Genomic DNA, 22,130 nt, shown 5'->3' on the forward strand with positions numbered 1-22,130 from the left:
TCATAATATCGTTTCTAAGAGAGATGATCTTAGCGGGAGGAAAATACTTAGAGATAAAAGCATCTTTGCACTTATTCCATGAATCAATACTATTTTAAGGCAAAGATGAAAACTAAGCTTTAGCACGATCTCTAAGCGAAAAAGGAAATAGCTTTAATTTAACAATATCATTATTGACATCTTTCTTCTTTTGCATGTCACACAAATCAATGAAGCTATCAACATGAGTAGCGACATCTTCACTAGGAAGGTCGGAGAACGGATCTTTCATGACAAGATTCAGCAAAGCAGTATTAATTTCACAAGATTCAGCATCGGTAAGAGGACCAATTGGAGTGCTAAGGAAATCATTATTGTTGGTATTGGTGAACTCACATAATTTAGTATTATCTTGAGCGATCGCGATAAACAAGCAATCCAACACATGAGCAAACAAAAAGCAAACGGGCAAAAAGAGGCAAATAGAGAGGGAGGATAGAGAGAGAGGGCGAATAAAACGGCAAGGGTGAAGTGGGGGAGAGGAAAACGAGAGGCAAATGGCAAATAATGTAATGTGGGAGATAGGGATTGTAATGGGTACTTGGTATGTTGACTTTTGCGCAGACTCCCCAGCAACGGCGCCAGAAATTATTCTTGCTACCTCTTGAGCACTGCGTTGGATTTCCCCGAAGAGGAGAGGATGATGCAGCAAAGTAGCATAAGTATTTCCCTCAGTTTTTGAGAACCAAGGTATCAATCTAGTAGGAGGCTACGCTCAAGTCCCTTGTACCTACACAAAAACAATAGCTCAACGCAACCAACGTGCTTAGGGGTTGTCAATCCCTTCACGGTCACTTACGAAAGTGAGATATGATAGAGATGATAAAAAATATTTTTGGTATTTTTGATATAGAGATGCAAAGTAAAAAGTAAAAGGCAAAGTAAAAGCAAAGCAATAATAAAGTGATGGAGATTTATATGATGAGAAAGAGACCTAGGGGCCATAGATTTCACTAGTGGCTTTTCTCAAGAGCATAAGTATTCTACGGTGGGTGAACAAATTACTGTTAAGCAATTGACAGAATTGAGCATAGTTATGAGAATATCTAGGTATGATCATGTATATAGGCATCACGTCCGAGACAAGTAGACCGAAACAATTCTGCATCTACTACTATTACTCCACTCATCGACCGCTATCCAGCATGCATCTAGAGTATTAAGTTAAAAATAGAGTAACGCCTTAAGCAAGATGACATGATGTAGAGGGATAGTTTCATGCAATATGACAAAAAAACATCTTGTTATCCTCGATGGCAACGATACAATACGTGCCTTGCTGCCCCTTCTGTCACTGGGAGAGGACACTGCAAGATCAAACCCAAAGCTAAGCACTTCTCCCATGGCAAGAACAACCAATCTAGTAGGCCAAACCAAACTGATAATTCGAAGAGACTTGCAAAGATAACCAATCATACATAAAAGAATTCAGGGAAGATTCAAATATTATTCATAGATAGACTTGATCATAAACCCACAATCCGTCGGTATCAACAAACACACCGCAAAAAGAAGATTACATCGAATAGATCTCCACAAGAGAGGGGGAGAACATTGTATTGAGATCCAAAAAGAGAGAAGAAGCCATCTAGCTACTAACTATGGACCCGTAGGTCTGAAGTAAACTACTCACACTTCATCGAAGAGGCTTGGATGATGATGTAGAAGCCCTCCGTGATCGATGCCCCCTCCGGCGGAGCTCCGAAACAGGCCCCAAGATGGGATCTCGTGGATACAGAAAGTTACGGTGGTGGAATTAGGTTTTTGGCTCCGTCCCCGATGGTTTGGGGGTACATGGATATATATAGGAGGAAGAAGTACGTCGGTGGAGCAACAAGGGGGACACGAGGGTGGGGGCGCCTGGGGGGTAGGGCGCGCCCCCTACCTCGTGACCTCCTGTTAATTGTCTTGACGTAGGGTCCAAGTCTCCTGAGTTGTATTCGGTGAGAAAATCACGTTTCCGAAGGTTTCATTCCGTTTGGACTCCGTTTGATATTCCTTTTCTTCGAACCCCTAAAACACGCAAAAAACAACAATTCTGGGATGGGCCTCCGGTTAATAGGTTAGTTCCAAAAATAATATAAAAGTGGAAAATAAAGCCCAATATAGTCCAAAACAGTAGATAATATAGCATGGAGCAATCAAAAATTATAGATACGTTGGAGACATATCAACGAGCAAACAAGAAAAGGGCAAAAGAGGTAAATAGAGAAAGAGAGGGAGGATAGAGAGAGAGGGCGAATAAAACGGCAAGGGTGAAGTGGGGTGTCGGTGTCAAAACCGGCGGATCTCGGGTAGGGGGTCCCGAACTGTGCGTCTAAGGAGGATGGTAACAGGAAACAGGGGACACGATGTTTTACCCAGGTTCGGGGCCTCTTGATGGAGGTAAAACCCTACGTCCTGCTTGATTTATTCTTGATGATATGAGTATTACAAGAGTTGATCTACCACGAGATCGGAGAGGCTAAACCCTAGAAGCTAGCCTATGGTATGATTGTATGTATATGATCTATCGACTAGCCTGGCCTCGGTTTATATAATGCACCAGAGGCCTAGGATAACAAGAGTCCTGGCCGAATACGCCGGTGGGGAGAAGTCCTTGTCTTGATCACCAAGTCTTGTGGAATCTTCCATGTATGCGGCAGCCGTCCGAACTGGCCCATGAGTATACGGCCATGGGAGTCCCCGGCCCAATCTAACAGATCGGGAGATGACGTGGTGAGTACCCCCTAGTCCAGGACACCGTCAGTAGCCCCCTGAACCAGTCTTCAAGTTAGGGATGCTCCTCGATTCTTCCGAACTGTTCTTCATATTCGGTCGTCGGTCTTGAAAACTGGTTCAACAAATCTTCTCATCTTCAATCTTGAGGATCGCCGAAATGCATTCGACGAGTTTACACGTCGGGTATCCGAGGAGCCCCTTTAAGTTTCCGGCCTTTATCAATGCCTTGTTATTTTTATGCCACACCTCAGGTTTGAAGTTGTTCCCGGGAGGCAGTGTCCTCTTGCGTCCGAGCTCTAACGCCGGACTACATTCGAGGTATCTTTTGCAGCCGAGCACCAATGTCGGACTGCTTCCGACCTCTAACGCCGAAATGTATCCAAGCTCCAACGCCGGACCTTGTCCAAGCTCCAACGCCGGACTATATCCAAGATGTTATAGATCATCTTGGTCCCGAAAAGTTGAAGGAGTTTAGCCGAGCTTAATGCTGGAAATGTCCTCTATGGAGCCAGCCACTAGCGCCCGAGCTTTATGCCAGACTGCTTCCGAGGTGGTGCACCACCCCGACTGTGGGCCAATTTTTTGTCAATAGTTTTGATTGGTGCAATTTATTCTCTGCCGAGATATATAGCCAGTAGCCCTCAAGGTGTGTATCGGTCTAAAACCTGAGATGTACCTGAAGGATGACGTAAGACCACTGATCCCAGTAGCCGCTGAGACTCCAGGTTGATTTGCAAAATCGGTCTGAGGATCAAGTCCTAGCTCGGCTGAACACAAAAAGCGGCGTGCTCAGTTCTCGAGACTCAGGTTGGGTGCGGCCGACCAACCTGAGGATCAAAATCTCCTCGGCAACTGTATTGCACTTAAAATTTTCTGCATTGAACAGGCAATGCAGTAGCCCCCGAGACACTGGTCGTGTGGCAACACCATATCAGGGGATCGATGTGCCCCTTTAATGTTTTTAAATAATAAGCCCGAAGCCCAGTAGCCCTCGAGCCTTAATGCGGGCACAGGTGGCCGAATTAAGGATCAATATCCATAGTAAAATCACAAATTATGTGTAATGACTCTATGTATCCAAGTACTTTACGTCATTAATGCTCGGATCCGCATTGTACAAAACTTTGTTGACCGACCATCGGCTTCCACCTCCTCGGCCAGTAGCCGAGGAGTGTTTGTCCTACTTTATAAAGCCTTTATGAGGGCAAAGATTTATGACAAACAAGGCAATCTGGCCATACGGTTTTATAAACAAAGGTACGCAGAGAGATATGTTATATTACTGTTTAACATAAGAAATGTCTTCCAAAGAAAATAGTCCCGCTATCGGTTCCTTTATTTGGGTTGTCATGCTAAGCATGATCATGAAACCTCAGCTCCAATGTAAGAGCAAAATATCGAGGATTTAGTTTGGGAGGCCAGTTAATAGCCCCCGGTAGTGTTCGGTGACAGTCGAGGTCAAGCCGTAAACACTCCGGCCATTGTTATGAATGGCCCGTCATTTAACACAGTCATCGGATCGCTGACCAGTTTACCGGGATTTATGACAGTTAGTTTTCGGCTTTCTCCACTGAGGTGCTTAACCATGTGAGCTGGAAGCACAATCACAGTGGTTCTCCCTTTGCACTCCTAGCCGAACAAAGCGGAACGTAGGAAGCAAGTGCAGGAGCCGGGCAACCCAACTATTGACCGAAGACACAATTCGAAACCGATGCATATATAGCAATATCCGAGAATATTTTTGCCGAATCTCTAAAGGTGTCCGGCATTGCACTGTGAGACTTGTGCTGGAAACACAAAAATAGTTTAAAAGTGCCAAAAAGCTTGGAAAGCCAAAAAACTTCAGTAAAAACATGACGTCCAAACAAGATCAAGTGTTCGGTGCCAATCCGAAAATTGGAAGAGAAAGAAAAGATTGTGCTTCTGTCATGTTTTGACAACGACCAAGAAGAAAACACATTTACAGCTCATATATAAATTTTAAGAGCCCCCAAGTGACTTGTGTAAGAATTTTATGTATAATGATTGTATGTACCAAAGTACTTATATCATATTTGTGTTCACCCGTACTTTAAATGCGTCTTAACCGACCGTCGGCTTCTCCCTCTTCGGCCAAGGGCCGAAAAGTGTCATGTACTCCGCCTGTCGAAAGTATCGATGGTGTTTCTGATGACTAGGCAATCAGGCCATAAGGCTGTAACAGACAAAGCGCGCTCAGGGAACTTATGCTATATTACTAACAAAGTGTAAGAAGCATCTTTGAAGAAAATAGTACCCCCACCGATACCTTTCTTCGGTGCTCATTATTACTATGAGACTTGTGCAATAGATTTTTTGTACTCATGAGTTCCGTTGTGTGCCGACCATGATTGAAAACAATAAGAGCGCTAGCTTTCGGCTTCACCCAGTCTGAGGTCAGAGCTCGGAGGACCCGGTCGTGACAATCGCAGAGGTGCTCCCTTTACTCCCTAGCCGAACAATCGGGAACATAGGGGTAAGCACAGGAGCCAGGCAACCCAGCTTGCAAATCGCTTAAGTCAATATGGTGCATATTGTGGCTTAATACACGAACAAGGAACGAAGCCGTACAAGTATAGTCATATGCAAGAGGAAAAAGCTTCATGAAGGAAGCCCCCAAGTAAACGGTGTATTTGAATTTGCATGCCACAAACAAAGTTTTGACAAGGAGATTTTTTACAAGCAACTTTTTTCCAAAAAGGTATAATGCTTGGTCGAACCGAACACAAGATAAAAATTAAAACTTTGAGCATGAAAGCGACTTAGTTGGTTAATGTGTTTGGCATTGATGACGCGGTCCGAGCTTGATGCGGGACAAGGTTCCATCCCCCAAGCCGGTCCCAAGGTGGCGGAGCGAAGAGCTCGGCACTCCGAAGTGGTGACATAGCACGGTCAATGTAGGCCGGCAGAATGATGTCGGAGTCCCCGGCAAGGGGTAATGAAGTGTTGACGAAGCCCCTCGTTCAGCCGAGATGACGCCAAAGGATATAGTCCGGCTGGATCATTTTCCTGTGCACAAAAAATAGTGCAAACCGGAGATAATAGTAATAATAAAAAATCGTTGCATAATAAATAATTTATGCAAGTGAGTAATAAAAGAAATATGGCCTGGCGCTGAAGTTAATGTCGATGCAGGGCGTCAACATGATGCGGTAAAGGCATGGCAAAGCCTGAATTCATAGGTCGGTCCGAGTTCCGGATGCGGCGTTCGCCAGACTATGTACGGAAACTGACCGAACCACCATGCGATCATCATTAATGCGGCCACCATTTGATAGACCTGCGTACATATGATGGACAAACCAGAGTAATAATTCCTTAGGAAAAATGAACCCAAACAAGCAAAAAATACTATGATTAATAAACCTGGTTCATTTGTTGTAGCAATCCGAAGAAAGGTGATTCCCAAAATTGGGACTCGATCCGCACACCCATTGCCTGATGGGCAATAAAGCGACGGCATGGCGATGCTGGCAAAGGTTGGCTCGCCGAGGCAAAGCCCTCGGTCCAGCTAACGTGACAGAGCTGGTCGGCTACTGACGCCGAAGTCTCCAGAGTAGGTTGATGAAGAGATGGTGAAGCCCCCGGTCCAGCCGAGATGTCGAAGTAGGTCGGCATGATGGACACCAGCTTGAAGAAGCACTAGTGCGGCCCTCCGATGCAGGTCGATGCCGGCTTGATGAAGTGACCGTGCGGTGATGCCGGTATGCCCGCTCCGTGTAATCCGTGGGGCGGCGATGTTGGTGATGATTTATCCTTCGCGATCCCGGACTCTTGTTCGGCTTGCCGAGATGATGATCCGAAGAAGTTGAGCTCGGCTCAACAAAGTGACGACGTGTCTAGCACAGGTCGGCAGCCGTGGAGCAATATTGCCGGACAGGTGTGACACCAGCATGATGTTGAAGATCATGTTCAAAAGATCTTAAAGTTGGTGGGATGTGTTCGGGAACAAAACACAATACCCCATACAAAACTTCCTTCAAAAGGGATGTCCAAAATCCCGTTCATAAAAAAGACGAACTCGGGTCGGATTCGTTTTCGCGCAGAAAACAGATCCGAAAAGTGATGCACTAATCGGAAGGTTCCCAGAGTTTGGACGGTCGGATCGAGCTGAAATTTTGAGAGGTGGTAGCTATAGGAATTCCGCGGCCGATCAATGGTTGGATTTTCCAAACGACGTCCGAGCTAGAAGCTGGACACCACGCCCTAAACTCGTCCAGATTCCCGTCCAGATTTGACAAGGTTCCGGTATATCGTGGATTGCCAGAGATTCCTCCATCGGAACTCGACGAAATTTTCCAGGGTTGTTGTAGACTCAATTCCTCACAATTCCACCGAAGCAATCGTTAAAAAGACACTTGAGGAGGCGGTGGCGGCGGACACAAGTTTTTTGTCCAGAAAAACAGCACGGTCGCCCGAGGGCAATGTTGACGTTGAACCCCCGGGCTCCCTGGATGATTCCTCCATGATTTTGATAGAGATCGGAGTTGATGTTTATAAAGGTCCTCATCCGAACATGACGATCGGAGGTAGGGCGCAGTCCTTGGTCGAACCAAGGTGACCAATCGAGCTGGTGACGAAGATGCCGAAGTCGCAGTTGATCTGCATGCGAGCCATCAACCTTTTGCCGAACACACAGCGGAACTCTCAATGAAAACACCAATGTCGGTGTCAAAACCAGCGGATCTCGGGTAGGGGGTCCCGAACTGTGCGTCTAAGGCGGATGGTAACAGGAGATAGGGGACATGATGTTTTACCCAGGTTCGGGCCCTCTTGATGGAGGTAAAACCCTATGTCATGCTTGATTTATTCTTGATGATATGAGTATTACAAGAGTTGATCAACCACGAGATCGGAGAGGCTAAACCCTAGAAGATAGCCTATGGTATGATTGTATGTATATGATCTATCGACTAGCCTGGCCTTGGTTTATATGATGCACCAGAGGCCTAGGATAACAAGAGTCCTAGCCGAATACGCCGGTGGGGAGAAGTCCTTGTCTTGATCACCAAGTCTTGTGGAATCTTCCATCTATGCGGCAGCCGTCCAAACTGGCCCATGAGTATACGGCCATGGGGGTCCTCGGCCCAATCTAACAGATCGGGAGATGACATGGTGAGTACCCCTAGTCCAGGACACCGTCATGGGGGGAGAGGAAAACGAGAGGCAAATGGCAAATAATATAATGCGGGAGATAAGGGTATGTGATGGGTACTTGGTATATTGACTTTTGCGTAGACCTCCCCGGCAACGGCGCTAGAAATCCTTCTTGCTACCTCTTGAGGACTGCGTTGGTTTTCCCCGAAGAGGAAGGGATGATGCAGCAAAGTAGCATAAGTATTTCCCTCAGTTTTTGAGAACCAAGGTATCAATCCAGTAGGAGGCTACGCGCGAGTCGCTCGTACCTGCACAAAACAAATAAATCCTCACAACCAACGCAAATAGGGGTTGTCAATCCCTATATGGCCACTTACGAGAGTGAGATCTGATAGATATGATAAGATAATATTTTTGGTATTTTTATGATAAAGATGCAAAGTAAATAGCAAAGGAAATAACTAAGTAGTAGGAGCTTAATATGATGAAGATAGACCCGGGGCCATAGGTTTCACTAGTGGCTTCTGTCGAGAGCATGAGTATTCTATGGTGGGTGAACAAATTACTGTTGAGCAATTGATAGAATTGAGCATAGTTATGAGAATATCTAGGTATGATCATGTATATAGGCATCACGTCCGAGACAAGTAGACCGACTCATGCCTGCATCTACTACTATTACTCCACTCATCGACCGCTATCCAGCATGCATCTAGAGTATTAAGTTAAAAACAGAGTAACGCCTTAAGCAAGATGACATGATGTAGAGGGATAGACTCATGCAATATGAAGAAAACCCCATCTAGTTATCCTCGATGGCAACAATACAATACGTGCCTTGCTGCCCCTACTGTCACTGGGAAAGGACACCGCAAGATTGAACCCAAAGCTAAGAACTTCTCCCATTGCAAGAAAGATCAATGTAGTAGGCCAAACCAAACTAATAATTCGAAGAGACTTGCAAAGATAACCAATCATACATAAAAGAATTCAAAGAAGATTCAAATATTATTCATCGATAGACTTGATAATAAACCCACAATTCATCGGTCTCAACAAACACACCGCAAAAAGAAGATTACATCGAATAGTTCTCCACAAGAGAGGTGGAGAACATTGTATTGAGATCCAAAAAGAGAGAATAAGCCATCTAGCTAATAACTATGGACCCGTAGGTCTGAGGTAAACTACTCACACTTCATCTAAGGGGCTATGGTGTTGATGTAGAAGCCCTCCGTGATCGATGCCCCTTCCGGCAGAGCTCCGGAACAGGCCCCAAGATGGGATCTCGTGGATCCAGAAAGTTGCGGCGGTGGAATTAGGGTTTTGGCTCCGTGTCTGATCGTTTGGGGGTACGTAGGTATATATAGGAGGAAGGAGTACGTCGGTGGAGCAACAGGGGGCCCACGAGGGTGGAGGGCGCGCCTGGGGTAGGCAGGCACGCCCCCCTACCTTGTGGCCTCCTCTTTTCTTTCTTGACGTAGGGTCCAAGTCTCCCGGATCATAATCTTCCTAAAAATCATGTTCCCGAAGGTTTCATTCCGTTTGGACTCCTTTTGATATTCCTTTTCTTCGAAACCCTAAAACCGGCAAAAAACAGCAATTCTGGGCTGGGCCTCCGGTTAATAGGTTAGTCCCAAAAATAATATAAAAGTGGATAATAAAGCCCAATAATGTCCAAAACAGTAGATAATATAGCATGGAGCAATCAAAAATTATAGATACGTTGGAGACGTATTAGCCACCTTGTTGCACTTTATTTACTTTTGTTACTTGTTGCTCGTTACAAATTATCCTATCACAAAACTATCTGTTACCACTTGTTTCAGTACTTGCAGAGAATACCTTGCTGGAAACCGCTTATCATTTCATTCTGCTCCTCGTTGGGTTTGACACTCTTACTTATCGAAAGGACTACGATAGATCCCCTATATTTGTGGGTCATTAGACGTATCATCGGTTCCCCTTCTGTCAATGGGATCAAGCACCGTAAGATCGAACCCACTACAAAGCACCTCTTCCCACTACAAGATAAATAGATCGAGTTGGCCAAACAAAACCCAAATATCGGAGAAGAAATACGAGGCTATGAGCAATCATGCATATAAGGGATCAAAGAAGATTCAAATAACTTTCATGGATAAAAAGATATATCTGATCATAAACTCAAAGTTCATTTGATCCCAACAAACACACCGCAAAAAGAGTTACATCATATGGATCTCTGCTACCTCTTGAGCATTGCGTTGGTTTTCCCTTGAAGAGGAAAGGGTGATGCAACAAAGTAGCGTAAGTATTTCCCTCAGTTTTTGAGAACCAAGGTATCAATCCAGTAGGAGGCCACGCACAAGTCCCTCGCAGCTACACAAACAAATAAACTCCTTGCAACCAACGCGATAAAGGGGTCGTCAATCCCTTCACGGTCACCTACGAGAGTGAGATCTGACAGATATGATAAGATAATATTTTTGGTATTTTTATGATAAAGGGAGATAAAGATGCAAGTAAAACAAATGGAAAAGGAAATAACTAAGTATTGGAAGATTAATATGATCGAAGACAGACCCGGGGGCCATAGGTTTCACTAGAGGCTTCTCTCCAAAGCATAAGTATTATGGTGGGTAAACAAATTACTGTTGAGCAATTGACAGAATTGAGCATAGTTATGAGAATATCTAGGTATGATCATGTATATAGGCATCACATCCGAGACAAGTAGACCGACTCCTGCCTGCATCTACTACTATTACTTCACACATCAACTGCTATCCAGCATGCATCCAGAGTATTAAGTTCAAGAAAACAGAGTAACGCTTTAAGCAAGATAACATGATGTAGAGGGATAAACTCATGCAATATGATATAAACCCCATCTTGTTATCCTCGATGGCAACAATACAATACGTGCCTTGCTATCCCTACTGTCACTGGGAAAGGACACCACAAGATTGAACCCAAAGCTAAGCACTTCTCCCATTGCAAGAAAGATCAATCTAGTAGGCCAAACCAAACTGATAATTCGAAGAGACTTGCAAACATAACCAATCATACATAAAAGAATTTTAGAGAAGATTCAAATATTGTTCATAGATAAACTTGATCATAAACCCACAATTCATCGATCTCAACAAACACACCACAAAAGAAGATTACATTGAATAGATCTCCACAAGAGAGGGGGAGAACTTTGTATTGAGATCCAAAAAGAGAGAAGAAGCCATCTAGCTAATAACTATGGACCCGTAGGTCTGAAGTAAACTACTCACACTTCATCGGAGAGGCTATGGTGTTGATGTAGAAGCCCTCCGTGATCGATGCCCCCTCCGGCGGAGCTTCGGAAGAGGCCCCAAGATGGGATCTCATGGATACAGAAAGTTACGGCGGTGGAATTAGGGTTTTGGCTCCGTATCTGGTAGTTTGGGGGTACGTAGGTATATAGGAGGAAGGAGTACGTCGGTGGAGCAACATGGGCCCCACGAGGGTGGAGGGCGCGCCCCCTACCTCGTGCCTTCCTGGTTGATGTCTTGACGTAGGGTCCAAGTCCTCTGGATCACGTTTGTTCCGAAAATCACGTTCCCGAAGGTTTCATTCCGTTTGGACTCCGTATGATATTCTTTTTCTGGAGACTCTGAAATAGGCAAAAAAAACAGCAATTCTGGGCTGGGCCTCTGGTTAATAGGTTAGTCCCAAAAATAATATAAAAGTGTATAATAAAGCCCAATAATGTCCAAAATAGGATATAATATAGCATGGAACAATCAAAAATTATAGATACGTTGGAGACGTATCAAGCATCCCCAAGCTTAATTCCTGCTCATCCTCGAGTAGGTAAATGATAAAAACAGAATTTTTGATGTGGAATGCTACTTGGCATAATTTCATTGTAATTATTCTTAATTGTGGTATGAATATTCAGATCCGAAAGATTCAAGACAAAAGTTCAATATTGATATAGAAATAATAATACTTCGAGCATACTGATACGTCTCCAACGTATCTACTTTTCCAAACACTTTTGCCCTTGTTTTGGACTCTAACCTATATGATTTGAATGGAACTAACCCGGACTGACACTGTTTTCAGCAGAATTGCCATGATGTTGTTTTATGTGCAGAAAACAGAAGTTCTCAAAATGACCTGAAACTCCACAGAATACTTTACAATAAATAATAAAAAATCCTTGCCAAATATGAAGACCAGGGGGCCCACACCCTTCTCACGAGGGTGGGCGCCCCCCCCCCTAGGGCGTGCCCCCTACCTCGTGGGCCCCCTGTTGCGTCTCCGACTCCAACTCCACCTCCATATAACTCCTTTCGGGGAGAAAAAATTAAAAATAAGATTTCATTGTGTTTTACGATACGGAGCCGCCGCCAAGCCCTAAAACCTCTCGGGAGGGCTGATCTGAAGTCTGTTCGGGGCTCCGGAGAGGGGGATTCGTCGCCATCGTCATCATCAACCATCCTCCATCACCAATTTCATGATGCTCACCGCCGTGCGTGAGTAATTCCATTGTAGGATTGCTGGACGGTGATGGGTTGGATGAGATTTATCATGTAATCGAGTTAGTTTTGTTAGGGTTTGATCCCTAGTATCCACTATGTTCTGATATTGATGTTGCTATGACTTTGCTATGCTTAATGCTTGTCACTAAGGCCCGAGTGCCATGATTTCAGATCTGAACCTATTATGTTTTCATTAATATATGAGTGTTCTTGATCCTATCTTGCAAGTCTATAGTCACCTATTATGTGTTATGATCCGTTAACCCCGAAGTGAGAATAATCGGGATACTTACCGGTGATGACCGTAGTTTGAGGAGTTCATGTATTCACTATGTGCTAATGCTTTGTTCCGGTTCTCTATTAAAAGGAGGCCTTAATATCCCTTAGTTTCCATTAGGACCCCGCTGCCACGGGAGGGTAGGAAAAAAGATGTCATGCAAGTTCTTTTCCATAAGCATGTATGACTATATTCGGAATACATGCCTACATTACATTGATGAAGTGGAGCTAGTTCTGTGTCACCCTATGTTATGACTGTTACATGATGAACCACATCCGGCATAATTATCCATCATTGATCCAATGCCTACGAGCTTTCCATATACTGGTTTACGCTTATTTACTTTCCCGTTGCTATTGTTACAATCACTACAAAATACCAAAAACATTACTTTGCTTTCGTTACTCTTTTGTTACCGTTACCATCACTGTCATATTACTTTGCTACTAAACACTTTGCTGCACATACTAAGTTTCCAGGTGTGGTTGAATTGACTACTCAGCTGCTAATACTTGAGAATATTCTTTGGCTCCCCTTGTGTCGAATCAATAAATTTGGGTTGAATACTCTACCCTCGAAAGCTGTTGCGATCCCCTATACTTGTGGGTTATGAAGACTAATTTCTGGCACCATTGCCGGGGAGCAAAGCTCTATTCTTTGAGTCACTTGGGATTTATATCTGCTAGACACTATGAAGAACTTGAGAGATCCAAAAACCAAGATCTATCCCACAACTACGAGGGGACGTAAGAAACTGCCATCTAGCTCCGCACTTGATTCACCTTCTGTTATGAGTAAATTTGCGACACCTACACCTGCTTCTGCTATTCGTTCTGATACGTCACATGTTATTGATGATGCCACTTCTGCTATGCATGATACTTATGATGAAACTACCTCTATGCCTGATACTACTATGCCACTTAGTGATTTTCTCGATGAACAACTTGCTAGGGCTAGAGAAATTGAAAATATTGAATCTGATTATGAAGATGAAAGTGATGATGAAGAATCACTTGTTATTCCTGAGGGTTATTTATTTGATCAAGAAGCTTCTTTTGCAATTTTAGCTTGCAAAAATAGAACTGAACTCAAAAGGTTATTAGCTAAATGGAATAAGAAATCTCTAAATGCTAGGATGAGACCTGACCCTGCTTTTGCTACTTCACCTATCTGTGTTACTGATAAGGATTATGAATTCTCTGTTGATCCTGATATAATTACTTTGGTTGAATCTGATCCTTTTTATGGCTATGAATCTGAAACTGTTGTGGCACATCTTACTAAATTAAATGATATAGCCACCCTGTTCACTAATGATGAGAGATCCCGCTACTTTTATATCCTCAAAATATTTCCGTTCTCACTAAAGGGTGATGCTAAGATATGGTTTAATTCTCTTGATCCTCGTTGTGTGCGTAGTCCCCAGGATATGATTTATTACTTCTCTGCTAAATATTTCCCTGCTCATAAGAAACAAGCTGCTTTAAAGGAAATATACAACTTTGTGCAAATTAAAGAAGAGAGTCTCCCACAAGCTTGGGGGGGGCTTCTCAAGTTACTTAATGTTGTGCCTGATCATCCTCTTAAGAAAAATGAAATACTTGATATCTTTTATAATGGACTAACCGATGCTTCTAGAGATTACCTGGATTGATGCGCTGGTTCTCTTTTCAGGCAAAGAACACTGGATGAAGCTGAAATCTTATTGAATAATATGTTTAAAAATTAAAAAAATTGGGCACCTCCTAAGCCAGCTCCTGAGCCAGCTCCTGCTCCAATTAATGATCCTATTCTTAAACCAACTCTGAAGAAGAGAGGTATTCTATTTCTCAGTCCCGAAGATATGCAAGAGGCAAAGAAATCTATGAAAGAAAAAGGTATTAAAGCTGAAGATGTTAAGAATTTACCTCCTATTGAAGAAATACATTGTCTTAATTTACCACCTATTGAAGAAACATATAATCTTAATCCTTTATTTATTGAAGAACCCCCTGATCTCGATAACCCGACACAGGTAGTAAAGGTAAATTCTCTCTGTAGATATGATAAAGCTGAAATCCCTCTTACTAAATTTGCTAGCCCATGCTTAGATGAGTTTGATAAATTTATGGCTAAGCAAGAAGACTTTAATGCTTATTTTAGTAGAAAATTAAAATACAATTCAAATATGCTTGGAAACTTGGGTGATTATATGGCTAATGTCAAAGGTGAACTTAAACTTATTAGTAAACATGCTTCTATGGTTACCACTCAAGTAGAACAAGTAGTTAAAGCTCAAAAATAATTGCTCAATAAAATGAATAGTAAGGAAAATGATTACGTTGTTAGAGTGGCTACTAGAACTGGTAGAATGACTCAGGAACCTTTGTATCCTGAAGGCCACCCTAAGAGAATTGAGCAAGATTCTCAGAGAAATAATATTGATGCACCTAGTTCTTCTAAAAGGAAGAAAAAGAAAAATGATAGGATTGTGCAAACTTCTAGTGAACCTATTGCTGAACCACCTGATAATCCAAATGATATTTCTATTTTTGATGCTGAAACACAATCTGGTAATGAACATGAACCTAATGAAAATGTTAATGATAATGTTCATAATGATGCTCAACCTAGTAATGATAATGATATAGAAATTGAACCTACTGTTGATCTTGATAACCCACAATCAAAGAATCAACGTTATGATAAGAAAGACTTTGTTGCTAGAAAACATGGTAAAGAAAGAGAACCTTGGGTTCAGAAACCCATGCCTTTTCCTCCCAAACCATCCAAGAAAAAGGATGATGAGGATTTTGAGCACTTTGCTGAAATGATTAGACCTATCTTTTTGCGTATGCGATTAACTGATATGCTCAAAACAAATCCCTATGCTAAGTACATGAAAGATATTATTACAAATAAAAGAAGGATACCGGAAGCTGAAATTTCCATCATGCTTGCTAATTATACTTTTAAGGGTGGAATACCAAAGAAACTTGGAGATCCAGGAGTACCTACTATACCATGCTCCATTAAAAGAAACTATGTTAAAACTGCTTTATGTGATCTTGGAGCCGGTGTTAGTGTTATGCCTCTCTCTTTATATCATAGACTTGATTTGAATAAGTTGACTCCTACTGAAATATCTTTGCAAATGGCTAATAAATCAACTGCTATACCTGTCGGTATTTGTGAGGATGTGCCTGTTGTGGTTGCAAACGTTACTATTTTAACGGACTTTGTTATTCTTGATATTCCCGAGGACGATAGTATGTCTATTATTCTTGGAAGACCTTTTCTTAATACTGCAGGGGCTGTTATTGATTGCACCAAAGGCAATGCCACTTTTCATGTTAATGGTAATGAGCATATGGTACACTTTCCGAGGAAACAATCTCAAGTTCATAGTATCAACTCTATTGGAAAAATGCCATCGATTATATTTGGAGGTTTTGAATTTCCTCTTCCTACTGTCAAGAAGAAATATGATATACTTATTATTGGGGATGTGCATATCCCCGTTGAGGTAACCTAGTGTTATTCGAAATTTCTCTGGTTTCATGTTAATCGGAATGAGTTTGTTAACAAGACTTGATCAACCTTGTTAGTGGATTCCTTCTAACGACCATGAGATGGATGAAACTAGAAGCACAACCTTCTGTACTCTCTCTATATTTTCTGTTATATAGTTAAAATAAAATAAAATAAATAATTTTCTGTCTGTTATCTGATTATCCGTGCAATATAAAAATAACTCAAAAATAAAAGTTCTCCAAATGCCCTGAAAATTAAATATGATTTTTTTTCTAGAATATTTGAGGATTTATGGAACAAAGAACACACCATGGTGGCCAACCACCTTGCCACGAGGGTGGAGGGCGCGCCCCCTGCCTTGTGAGCCCACGGTAGCCCTCCTCCACTTATTCCTGCATCCATCCTTTTCTTCTTCCTCCCACAAACACGAAAAACCAACTCAAGCACGAGTTCCAGCCCTCTTTGCTGCCATTTTCGATCTCCTTGCTCAAAGCACCTCTCACAAAACTGTTTGGGGAGATTGTTCCTTGGTATGTGACCCCTCCATTGGTCCAATTAGTTTTTGTTCTATTACTTTATTCATTGTAAAAATTTTCTGCTTAGGTGACCCTGTTCTTGAGCTTGCATGTCAAATTTATATGGATCCAAGTAGTTTTGATGCACGATATAGGCTCTAGGCACTTGTAGGAGTAGTTGCTATCAATATTATTGAGTTTGGTTTACTTTTATTTTGAAGTTACTAAAAATTTCAGAATTTTTTAGAGAATAATGAAGAGATTTTTGAGGGGCTCATCGAGCCAAAGCTCGAAGGAAAAGGCACCGAAGCCTAAGTATAATTTGCCGCGCACCGCGGAGATTCGGGCGTGTGAATGGCCTTCTGATGATTTCTTGAGAGCAGCCGGTATCTATGAAGATTTTTCATGAATTGGCTCATAATGCAGGCCTCACCGCCTTCCTCCATGACCAATGCGATCAGTATCTCTTACTCACAAACACCTTTATGCAAAACTTTCATTTCCATTCTAGGAACTCGCCACCTACGGTGGAGTTTCATTTATATGATGAGCATAAGGAGATGTCACTTTATGATTTTTGTCGGATTTTTTTAGTCCCTTTTGAGGGCAAGACAGAAGAACCACATCATGATGATGTGGAGGGGTTCATTAATACTATCACTATAGGAGAAACTAGGAAGGTTTCTGATGCACGAATCACTAGCATACATTTTCCTGTTTTACGTTACTTTGCATTATTTGCTAGTCATTGCTTAATTGGGCGTTGAAACTGTGGAAACCTTAGCATCCCTGATATCATTATTCTGCTCCACAGTTTATACAGTGATAACACTTTTAGTATTGGCGGCATTATTGCTAGACGGTTAAGTATGAACCGTACCAAAGGCCCCATCTTTGGAGGCATCTATGCCTCACGCCTAGCTGCACATTTTAACATACCTATTAGGCATGTTGAGAAGGAAGAAAAGGTGCTGCCCCATGTTTATCTAGATTATAAAAGTATGGTGGCACATGATTTTATTGTTAAGAATAGGGCAGGAGAGCTCAAATATCAATTATTCTTTAATAAACATCATCATGAGACTATTACCTTGCATGCTCCTTCTTTGTTTGATTTGACTGTAGGCACGTACCTAGTTCCGTTGACGGCTATCCATGCCTACCGGAACCTTGCACCAGCCGAGGAGCCAGAACCGGAACCACAATTTGATCCTTCACGACAGTCTAACTATCAGTGGGATCCGGATATGATTGCCAACCAGTGGCAATCGGAGCCTTCTTCTTCCTCATCATAGTACGACCCCAACAACTATTATTATGGATATCCGCCAGGCCAGCCGTGGCCATAGACCAACTTAGGCCAAAAGCCTAAGCTTGGGGGAGTACGTATTTCTCACCGACATTACATTTATGCTCACACACTCATTGCTAGATGTCGGTGCTCATACTTTTTCATTGTATCATCCATGCTAGTTTACTTTCCTTTTTATGCTTTCTTCTTGTGTGTTTAATAAACCTTAAGAAAAACCAAAAAAATAGTAGTAATTCACCTTCCATGCTTGTAGTAGTAATTAAAAAGAAAACCCAAAAATATTTCCCATTCTTCTTTTGCTTGTTGGGAGCTTTCCCGTGTAAATAGTTTTATTTCTTTTCTTTTCTTTGGGGGTCAGTAGGAGAAGACCATAATTAAATTGTTGAAGTGGCTCTTATATGCATTATTGTTTATCTGACAAAAGAGCCCATATTGCCTTGTCTTCTCCTGTTTATTGAATGCTCGCAGATTCTAGCTTAGTCCAATGCACGTGCACTCTTATTATTATTCACATCGTTCGGTCGTGCAAGTGAAAGGCAATTATGATGATATATGATGGACTGACTGAGATGAGAAAAGCTGGTATGAACTCGACCTCTTTTGTTTTTGTAAATATGATGAGTTCATCGTTCTTGATTCAGCTTGTTATGAATAAACATGTTTGCAATGACAATTAGAGATCATAGTTGCTTGTGCCATGCTTGATTAGCTATGAGTTATAATGGTTTACCTTGCGTGCCAACATGCTATTAAAATGGTTATGACGTGGTATGATAGGGTGGTATCCTCCTCTGAATGATTTAAGTGACTTGACTTGGCACATGTTAACGCATGTAGTTGAAACAAATCAACATAGCCTTCATGATATTTATGTTCATGGTGGATTATATCCTACTCATGCTTGCATCCAATGTTTATTAATTTTAATGCATGTACATGGCTGTTGTCGCTCTCTAGGTGGTCGCTTCCCAGTCTTTTGCTAGCCTTCACCTGTACTAAGCGGGAATACTGCTTGTGCATCCAATCCCTTAAACCCCAAAGTTATTCCAGATGAGTCCACTATACCTTCCTATATGCGGTATCTACTTGCCGTTCCAAGTAAATTTGTATGTGCCAAACTCTAAACCTTCAAATAAATATCCTGTTTTGTATGCTCGAATAGCTCATGTATCAACTAGGGATGTCTGTATCTTCCATGTTAGGCGGGTTATTCTCAAGAGGAGTGGACTCCACTCCTCACTCACGAGATAAATGGCTGGTCACCGGGATGCCCAGTCCCATGCTTTATGCAAACTAAATCAAAATAATTGCAAACAAAACTCCCCCTGGGACCTGATGTATGTTGGAGGCACTCGTTGTTTCGAGCAAGCCATGGATTGATGTTTGTTGGTGGAGGGGGAGTATAAACTTTACCATTCTGTTTGAGAACCGCCTATAATGTGTGTAGCATGGAAGATATCGCCATCTCTTGGTTGTTATGTTGATAATGAAAGTATACCGCTCAAAATATTATTCATCTCTATTTCAAAACCGAGCTCTGGCACCTCTACAAATCCCTGCTTCCCTATGCGAAGGGCTTATCTATTTACTTTTATGTTGAGTCATCACCCTCTTATTAAAAGCACTAGCTGGAGAGCGCAGCTGTCATTTGCATTCATTACTGTTAATTTATATTGGGTGTGACTATGATTGGATCTCTTTTACCATGAATTACAATGTCTAGTCAGTCCTTGATCTTTAAAGGTGCTCTACATTTATGTTTTGCAGTCTCAGAAAGGGCTAGCGAGATACCATCTTGTTATATCATATTATGATTGTTTTGAGAAAGTGTTAGCATCCGAGATTTATTATTATGGCTTGCTAGTTGAATATGCTATTGATATGAGTAATTATGAGATCTGTGAATTATTGCAAATGTGGTTAGTTATAATCTTTGCTGAAAACTTGAATGCTAGCTTGACATATTTACAACAACAAGAGCAAATAGAGTTTGTAAAACTTTTTCTTTATTTCTTTCAGTTTGTCAACTGAATTGCTTGACGACAAGCAATGGTTTAAGCTTGGGGGAGTTGATACGTCTCCAATGTATCTACTTTTCCAAACACTTTTGCCCTTGTTTTGGACTCTAACCTGTATGATTTGAATGGAACTAACCCGGACTGACGCTGTTTTCAGCAGAATTGCCATGATGTTGTTTTATGTGCAGAAAACAAAAGTTCTCAGAATGACCTGAAACTCCACGGAATACCTTACAATAAATAATAAAAAAATCCTCGCCGAAGATGAAGACCTGGGGGCCCACACCCTTCTCATGAGGGTGGGGGGCGACCCCCCCTAGGGCGCGCCCCCCGACCTCGTGGGCCCCCTGTTGCGTCTCCGACTCCAACTCCACCTCCATATAACTGCTTTCGGGGAGAAAAAAATAAAAAAGAAGATTTCATCGCCTTTTACGATACGGAGCCGCCGCCAAGCCCTAAAACCTCTCGAGAGGGCTGATCTAGAGTCCGTTCGGGGCTCCGGAGAGAGGGGGATTCGTCGCCATCGTCATCATCAACCATCCTCCATCACCAATTTCATGATGCTCACCGCCGTGCGTGAGTAATTCCATCGTAGGCTTGCTGGACGGTGATGGGTTGGATGAGATTTGTCGGGGATATACCCCGCGGTATGACCCGGCCGGAATCATGACCCAGCCGAACTTGGCGACTCACCAGAGACCTGGCTAGAGCTTGGCGATTCACTGGCGATCCACCCGGACATGGCGGTTTACATGTAACCCGCCTGGACATTATGACTCACTGGAGACCCGGCGGGCGGATCAGACGGACGACAAGGCCTAAGGCCCAGCAGGCCAGCTTATACTCTGGTGGTCCAGCTTAAGAGGAAAGGGATGACGAATATTTCCTTTACGAGGAAGCAAGACCCGGACTTGTATTCAACTTGTGAGAAAGGATAGACTAGTCCTAGCCCTACTAGGACTCCTGAGGGAGTCCTAGATTTGGGGGTCTCCGGACAGCCGGACTATATCCTTTGGCCGGACTGTTAGACTATGAAGATACAAGATTGAAGACTTCGTCTCGTGTACGGATGGGACTCTACTTGGCGTGGAAGGCAAGCTAGGCAATACGAATATGTATATCTCCTCCTTTGTAACCGACCTTGTGTAACCCTAGCCCTTTCCGGTGTCTATATAAAGTGGAGGGTTTTAGTCCGTAGGACAAGATACAATCATACCATAGGCTAGCTTCTAGGGTTTAGCCTCTCCGATCTCGTGGTAGATCAACTCTTGTAATACTCATATCATCAAGAATAAATCAAGCAGGATGTAGGGTTTTACCTCCATCAAGAGGGCCCGAACCTGGGTAAAACATCGTGTTCCCTGCCTCCTGTTACCATCCGCCTTAGACGCACAGTTCGGGACCCCCTACCCGAGATCCGCCAGTTTTGACACTGACATTGGTGCTTTCATTGAGAGTTCCTCTGTGTCGTCATCATCAGGCTTGATGGCTCCTTCGATCATCGTTAGCGATGCAGTCCAGGGTAAGACTTTTCTCCCCGGACAGATTTTTGTATTCGGCGGCTTTGCACTGCGGGCCAATTTTCTTGGCCATCTGGAGCAGATTGAAAGCTACGCCCCTGGCCATTAGGTCAGGTTTGGAAGCCTAAACTACACGGCCGATATCCGCGGAGACTTGATCTTCGACGGATTCGAGCCCCTGCCGAGTGCGCCGCACTGTCACGATGGGCATGATTTAGCTCTACCACCGAACAGTGTCCTGGAGACCGCACCTGCAGCCACTCCGACCTTTAATTCGGAGCCAACTACACCATCCGAGGGTGGGTGGTTAGACCCCGCCACGGAGGCAGCAGCCTCAACGGAGATCGAACCGAACACCAACCTTATCCTTCGCGAGGCCCGTGACTCCCCTTCGCCGGACTCTCCTCTGGACTCTGGACCATCCGCTCCCCTGCCAATCGAATCCGATTGGGCGCCGATCATGGAGTTCACTGCTACAGATATCTTTCAGCACTCGCCCTTCAGCAACATACTGAATTCAGAAAGGTCTCTCTCTTTGTCAGGAGAGTCCTAGCCGGATTATGACCGGCAGGATTGGGATGCGGACGACAAA

Source organism: Triticum urartu, chromosome 4 (genome assembly GCF_003073215.2).
Source record: "Triticum urartu cultivar G1812 chromosome 4, Tu2.1, whole genome shotgun sequence".
Taxonomy (NCBI): Eukaryota; Viridiplantae; Streptophyta; class Magnoliopsida; order Poales; family Poaceae; genus Triticum; species Triticum urartu.